Source organism: Lactuca sativa, chromosome 9 (genome assembly GCF_002870075.4).
Source record: "Lactuca sativa cultivar Salinas chromosome 9, Lsat_Salinas_v11, whole genome shotgun sequence".
Classification (NCBI taxonomy): domain Eukaryota; kingdom Viridiplantae; phylum Streptophyta; class Magnoliopsida; order Asterales; family Asteraceae; genus Lactuca; species Lactuca sativa.
In genome coordinates, this window is record NC_056631.2 from 26,312,788 (window position 1) to 26,320,258 (window position 7,471).

At 39.6% G+C, this 7,471-nt stretch overlaps 1 non-coding gene across 1 annotated transcript; it reads left to right on the top strand.

Annotated features, from left to right (window-relative positions):
* Window positions 1-983: 983 nt before the first annotated feature.
* LOC111902241 (small nucleolar RNA R71) lies at window positions 984-1,090 on the top strand. Its single transcript, XR_002853722.1, has one exon. It is a non-coding gene; the product is annotated as a small nucleolar RNA R71 (small nucleolar RNA).
* The last annotated feature ends 6,381 nt before the right edge of the window (window positions 1,091-7,471 follow it).

Genomic DNA, 7,471 nt, shown 5'->3' on the forward strand with positions numbered 1-7,471 from the left:
ACAAATGTGGTTCATAAGTTGGAACAAACACATAATTCTTCTTTTCAAACTGAGCCCACGACGTGAGCATAGCAGGCTCACGACGCAAACTGGGTGTTCCAACAGCTTCTTCAATTTTGAGCTTTGGCTTCTTTGGCTTTGGATCGGGCTGTTGTGACTCCACTTCTAAGGCTTCTAGGAACTCAGAAAATGCCTCTTCTTCAATATCTATGGCCATCACATGAGATTGGGTTTTGTTTTCAGGATTTTTCGGGAACATCTTCTCATTAACCAAAGTGGTAAGTTAACCAAGATGTACTTCAAGGTTATTGATGGAGGCTTGCTGATTCTTTATTAATGCTTGCTGATCTATCATCATTGCATGATGATTCTTCATTATACTTCTTTGTTCTTCCATTGCAGTGTCAGTAGCATCATGTCTTTTTTCTGAAGCTTCCATGAATTTCATCAACATGGTCTCTAATTCTGATTTCTTCTCAACTAGTGGTTGCTCTCTTTGGTAAAAACCCCGACCAGTTTGCCTAAATTTTTCATCTTTTTGCTTCTTGTATTCTTTGTAAGGCAGCCACTCCTTCTTTGATTTTCTCCAATCTTCTTCATACTTGTCCCCACTCGAGTAGCATACTTAGGCTTTCTTGTTTCCATATTCATCCATATTGCAATCCTTTGTCAAGTGTGGGCCACTACATTTCTCGCAACCAACTCGAATTGCATGAATTGATTGGTCCAATTGAGTCAATCTTCTATCCATAGTGCTAAGCATTGCCATCACAGCAACCATCTCTTCAGTTTGTGTACCTCCACTGCCTTTTATTCCATCACGCCCTGGGTTGTGATACTCACAAGAGTGCCTTGAAAACTCTTCAATCAACTCCTTGGCCTGATTTCGGTTCTTCTTCATTACTGGTCCTTGCGAATCAAGGAGTTGTCTAGTCATGACATTCACCCCATCATAAAATATCGACATCTCCTGCTGAATATTGAGGTCATGTTGAGGATAATTCCTTAACAACCCCTTGTAACGTTCCTAGGCCTCGTATAATGACTCCCCCGGATTTTGCTCAAAGTTGACAATTGCCTTCTTGAGTTTAGAGATTTTGGAGGGTGGACAAAACTGATCTAGAAATCTCTCACGCAACTGGGCCCATGTAGTGATTGTACCAGGTGGGAGTGCATTCAACCAGTATTTTGCTGCTTCCTTGAAAGTGACTGGTAGCATCCTTAGCAAAGCTGTCTCCCTTGGGATATTGGGAGTATTAAAATAATACGCAATATCATTCACCTCGTCTAAGTGTTTGAAAGCATCCTCGTGATCCTTCCCGTAAAATGGGATATCCTTAAGTGCAGCAAGGATATGTCCCTTCAACTCGAATGTGGCATTGGCAGGAATCGTAGGATGTACTAAACCTGGCCCCACATCATCTCGAATGCGCTTCTTGTAGTCCCCCATGGCCATCTAATCAATGTTTTCCATCTCGTTCTCCAACTCGTTCTCGGGCTCACTTACATGTAATTCAAATTCAGGCTCAGTATCGTACTCGGACTCGGCTTGGACGAGTATTTGATCTAAGTGTTCAAGCTTGCTCTTGTTCCTTGAACATGAACTTGACTCCTCCGTTTTCTTCCCTGACTTCTTTAAGAACACTGATTTTAATTCTTGCAAAGGTGTCTTCTTTGGTGTTTGATCTTCTTTCACGTTCTTATCCTTTTTTTTTTGTGAAGTGTAGACTCCGGATCTTCAAGTGGTGGTACCAAAGGTGTGTTAGAACCTCTGGTCATGAACTCCTGACATGAGAAAAAAATAAAACGTAAAACTGAACTAAGAAAAACAAACTGAAATAAACAAACTAAGGATTGCAGTTCTCACGTCGTGAGTCTTGTAATGTAGAAAAATAAAAATAAACAGAAAAATAACTTTTTGCAGGTTTGATCCTACAAAAAGGATCAATTAAACTAATAATTAACTAAGTTGTTCCCCGGCAACGACACCAAAAACTTGATGTGCACGGAAGTACCCACTAAATTTAATATTTATAACCTAACAAACTTAGACTAACTATGCACTTGTAGGCAATGTACCTAGTCAGATTACAGTATACCTTAGCTAAGTCGGGCGTCGATCACAGGGAACGGTGTTATTAATTAATCTATTTAATACTAAATTAATCTAATTATTAACAAGCTAAAAGGGTTTTTATCTGATGTTGCAATATCAGACTAACTTAACTCAAATTCAATCAATAATTAAAAACACTTTTATCTAGTTCGAATCCACTTCGTCCTTGTGGCTAGCAAATAATTATGGATTATTAAGTTGGTTATTATTATATTAGTAATTTAGGTCTAAATTTACCAATAGTTAATTAATTCATATAAAACTATGTATGGTCACGCACAATTAAACACAAAATCAATTATGTTATGAATATGCTATGTAAGATTTATCATGAAAACACAATTATGGTCATAATCTATGTTCTCTAGCACAACAATGTTAACTACTTTAATTACTAACTAAGATTTTGGTTGATCCTAGCTCTAGCAATACATTGTTCACTAAATTACTAAGTTATCAAGTTCATGCAATTAATGGTCACTAAGCTACACATAACATGAATTTAAGCAACTAAAGCAACAACATAAGCATGCTTGGTAACAATGAATCAAACACAAGCAATTCACCAACTAAATAAATCCATAAATAATATGTTATTCATAAGTTTGAAGCTTCATCTAGCTAGATAAGAGTAGCTAGATTCAGCTGCTCATAGTAGCAACTAACACATAAACACAATTCACATAAGAAAATATGTCCATAAGTATCAAACAAATAAACAAATTATGAACTTTTACTCTTTTGGTGTTGAAAACCCTTTTCCAGGACCTTACTGTTGGTTTTGAGCATTCTAACACTTCCTAAGTGTACATGCAACCCTAAATACCTTGGATCTATGTTTTCTCTATTATACATGCAAATACGAACTTCCAAGGTATTATCCTAATCTAGCATACAAAACAATGAATGTAACAAGATAGAATACATACCTCTTTGATGTAGAAAGTCTTCATGAAGCTTGAGTGCCTAGTGCCCCAAGTGTGACACCTCAAATGGAATCACACAACACCAAATACACTTGGAATAACTTGAGAGAAATCTACACTTCATGAAATTGGCTAGCCCTTTCTTACTCTCTCTAGTGTGATACTAGTTGCCAATTTTGTCAAGAATAAGATCTTTATATAGTGTTACAATTAGGGTAAACCCTAATTGTCATGACTTTCCATTTCCTTGGATCCATGGGTTCAAATACACCATGGAGCATCCATGGACCATCCTATGGGTTTTAGCCCAACTTGATTATCCATGGCGCATTAGCCCACTATACAAGTATGGATGATTTACACAATCAACCTATATATTTAATTAGTCTTCTTTTGATCACTTAATTAATCCTAGATTAATTCTTGATCAATACTAATTAAATAATCTCATTATTCTTATTATTAATATACTAGAACTTATAATATATTAATAACCATAAGTGTCTTATTTCTCTCATTATAGTCTATCCAAGTGCATGATGCCATGCAACCCAAATGGACCATGCCGGGTCGGGTCAAGTCTTGCCAATTATAGTTATGGACTTAGACATTAATCCAACACTTACTTCTTCTGTAATTCGCCTCCTGGAACCTCTTCCTTTTTGCCAAAAGTCTCCCAAATCGTAATGGGCAAAGATATTTATATTCTCTTCAAATTTACCGTTCACGTCGTGAGAATTTAAAACTCACGTCGTGAACTCGAGGTATGTAACGACCCGTTTCCGGTATGATGGTTCCACAGTATTTAATTAGAAATTTGCAAGAGGGACTCGGCGAGTTCATACCCTGACTCGCCGATTCGGGACGAGATTTCGAGCACGTGTTGGTCGGCGACTCGGCGAGTCCATATTCGGGACTCGGCGAGTCTGCCTGCCTGGAAGAAACCCTAAATCCCCGGGTTGCTCACTATTTAAACCACCTTATAGCCCCAAATCTCGCCTCCTTCACCCTCAGAGAGCTGTGAGAAAACCCTAATCAATCCTTGAGTAATTTAAGTGTTCTTGTGTGGATTTTTGAAGGCTTGAAGAAGAAGAAGAAGAAAGGAGCAAGGAGAAGAGGTGTAGAGCAAAGATCCAAGGGCAAATCAGAGTTCATTAAGGTATTCTTCGGATTTCCTCCCCTTTTATGCTTTAAACCTCCATTAGAACTTTTCTAGATCTAGGTTGATGCTTTTCTCAAGCCTTATGATTGTATGGATGCCTTAATAGGTCGAGATACCCTTAGATCTGTTCCTTTAGGAGTTGTAGAGCCCAGATCTATGGCCTTTTTGAAGATACTTTGCATGGAAACTCTAGATCTAGCCTTTATTATGCTTTTTGAGCCATTTTATCTTCATGGATGCATATGGGCACGTAAAGATAGAATCTTTACGTGCTAATCGAATTAAGGGAGTCCAGATCTATAAGTTGCATACACTGGATTCAAGCAGAATCGAGTTTGGAGTTGTTGCATGCAAGCGACTCGGCGAGTCGGAAGAACGACTCGGCGAGTCGAGCCGCAAGTCCCCGAGTTTCCCCTTTTTGAGTGATGCCGAGTGGGATCAGTGAGTGGTAGAGTGGACTCAGCGAGTTGGAGGTCAGACTCAGTAATGGAAGGACTCGACGAGTTGTTCATACAACTCGGCGAGTCCAAGGCAATCTTCTTAGCTCGAAGAACAACTCGTCGAGTTGTTCATACGACTCGGCGAGTCGGATGCAGATAGCCTGAGTTTTAGGTTTGAGGGGGGACTCGTCGAGTTGATGCCATACTCGACGAGTAGCAGCGAATAGGGTGACAAGTGAGAATATGGACTCGGCGAGTTGGCGGCCCAACTCGGCGAGTCAGGTCAACTGTGGGTTGACTTTGACCAGGAGAGTTGAATTTGATCAGGAGAGTTGACTTTGACCAAGGGTAAAATAGTCATTTTACCTCAGTGCAGTGATTAGTATTTGATTGAGTGTGTTATGGATTTGTAGCCGGGGAGATACCGGAGCAGCAGCAGTTAGCTTCCAGAGCCATACACACAGCAGCCAGTTCACGAGGTGAGTTTCCTTCCAGTAGGAACGGGTCTAAGGCCACAATGCCGGCCCATTCAGTTAGCAATAGTTTTCGGACTTCGGTCCGATGCAGTAGTTAGTATGCTTGATGCCTTCGTGGCTCAGACAGGATTTATGTGTTATGTGTTCCGGGCAACAGCCCGATGCAGTATGTAGTATATGTGAGTTTATTCCAGTTGATATGTTATGATATGTTGTGTTCAGTTAGCTTCGGACTTCGGTCCGATGGAGGGGACAAGGTCCCAGCCAGTTAGCTTCGGACTTCGGTCCGATGGAGGGGACAAGGTCCCAGTCAGTTAGCTTCGGACTTCGGTCCGATGTAGGGGACAAGGTCCCAGTCAGTTAGCTTCGGACTTCGGTCCGATGGAGGGGACAAGGTCCCAGACAGTCAGCTTCGGACTTCGGTCCGATGTAGGGGACGGGGTCCCAGTCAGTCAGCTTCGGACTTCGGTCTGATGGAGGGGGCAAGGCCCCAGTATGTGCTTTATATGTTATTGCTGTTGGGTTTTGAGCATTCTAACACTCCTAGGTGTACATGCAACCCTAAATACCTTGGATCTATGTTTTCTCTATTATACATGCAAATAAGAACTTCCAAGGTATTATCCTAATCTAGCATACAAAATAATGACTATAGCAAGATAGAATACATACCTCTTTGGTGTAGAATGTCTTCATGAAGCTTGAGTGCCTAGTGCCCCAAGTGTGACACCTCAAATGGAATCACAATCATCAAAACACTTGGAATGACTTGAGAGAATTCTACACTCTTCAAAATCGGCTAGCCCTTTCTTCACTATCTCTAGTGGCCGATTTTGTCAAGAATAAGATCTTTATATAGTGTTACAATTAGGGTAAACCCTAATTGTCATGACTTTCCATTTCCTTGGATCCATGGGTACAAATACACCATGGAGCATCCATGGACCATCCTATGGGTTTTAGCCCAACTTGATTATCCATGGAGCATTAGCCCACTATACAAGTATGGATGATTTACACAATCAACCCATATATTTAATTAGTCTTCTTTTGATCACTTAATTAATCCTAGATTAATTCTTGATCAATACTAATTAAATAATCTCATTATTCTTATTATTAATATACTAGAACTTATAATATATTAATAACCATAAGTGTCTTATTTCTCTCATCCAAGTGCATGATGGTATGCAACCCAAATGGACCATGCCGGGTCGGGTCAAGTCTTACCAATTATAGTTATGGACTTAGACATTAATCCAACAGTCTCCCACTTGGATAAGTCTAAAACTATTATTGCGTATGACTTCAGGAACCAACTGGCAATCGTAGCTCTCAAAAGCTTCTGTCGAACTCTGACCTTGTAGATGAACTCTGACCTTTGTCAGTGACTTGTCCATTAGATAAGGGATCATATATTCCTCCATTCTAGATATCATATGGACTGAGACATGGATTATAATCATTCTCTCTGTCCATTTGTTGTTTCCCGATTTCCGATTTATGACGACTGACTAATTGAACAAATCAAATCAGTCCTGGCCCGGCCGAGCACTTCCATTTGTCATCATCAAATCATCGAGGGGCCCACAGATATCGCTTTTATCCCGAAGGTAAAAGGAATGGATAAACTTCGACTCATATGGCTTGTTCTACTACTTGTTGAATCATACACAAAGGCACGTTTTATAGCACCGAGTTACCAAATGCGTTTTCGTGCAATCAATGTACTATCAACTCATAGTAACAACTCATATCTCTAGGTTTGAAGAATATAAGATATTATCGTCTCATGATCACTCGTGATAAAATCCATGAAGTGATTCCAATGAGCACGGGTTGAATCCAATACTCAGAACTTATGAGCACTCATGATTGTTGTAGCCTTGTCCAACACCTTAGACCTCTACAACCCATCATGACAGTCTTAATTCATATCTACTTCCAACATATGACCGACTGTGGATGGTTTGAATAACTTAGTCATTCCGGAAGAATAACCCAGTTTATTCGGGAAGTCAAAACATGCAAAGTGAAACACAATAATAATTGAATCCAATATGGTCTCAGAACTTATGAATATAAATAAAACACCTTTTATTTATCACCATATGATTACACATTATCCATTGTATACTGTTTCAGCTATCAACTTTATTCTTGAATTTAAAACAATAGTTGTCCCATGCTCCAAGCATGTACACTATGTTTTCTAAACACTAGTCATGCCATACACCAAGTATGCATACTATGTTTGTCTATGATCTTTACTTTGTGAACTAGATCCATTGAACATAACTTCAATGATTCTCTTTTCACACTCCCAAATCCTTACTGCAAATGCAAGA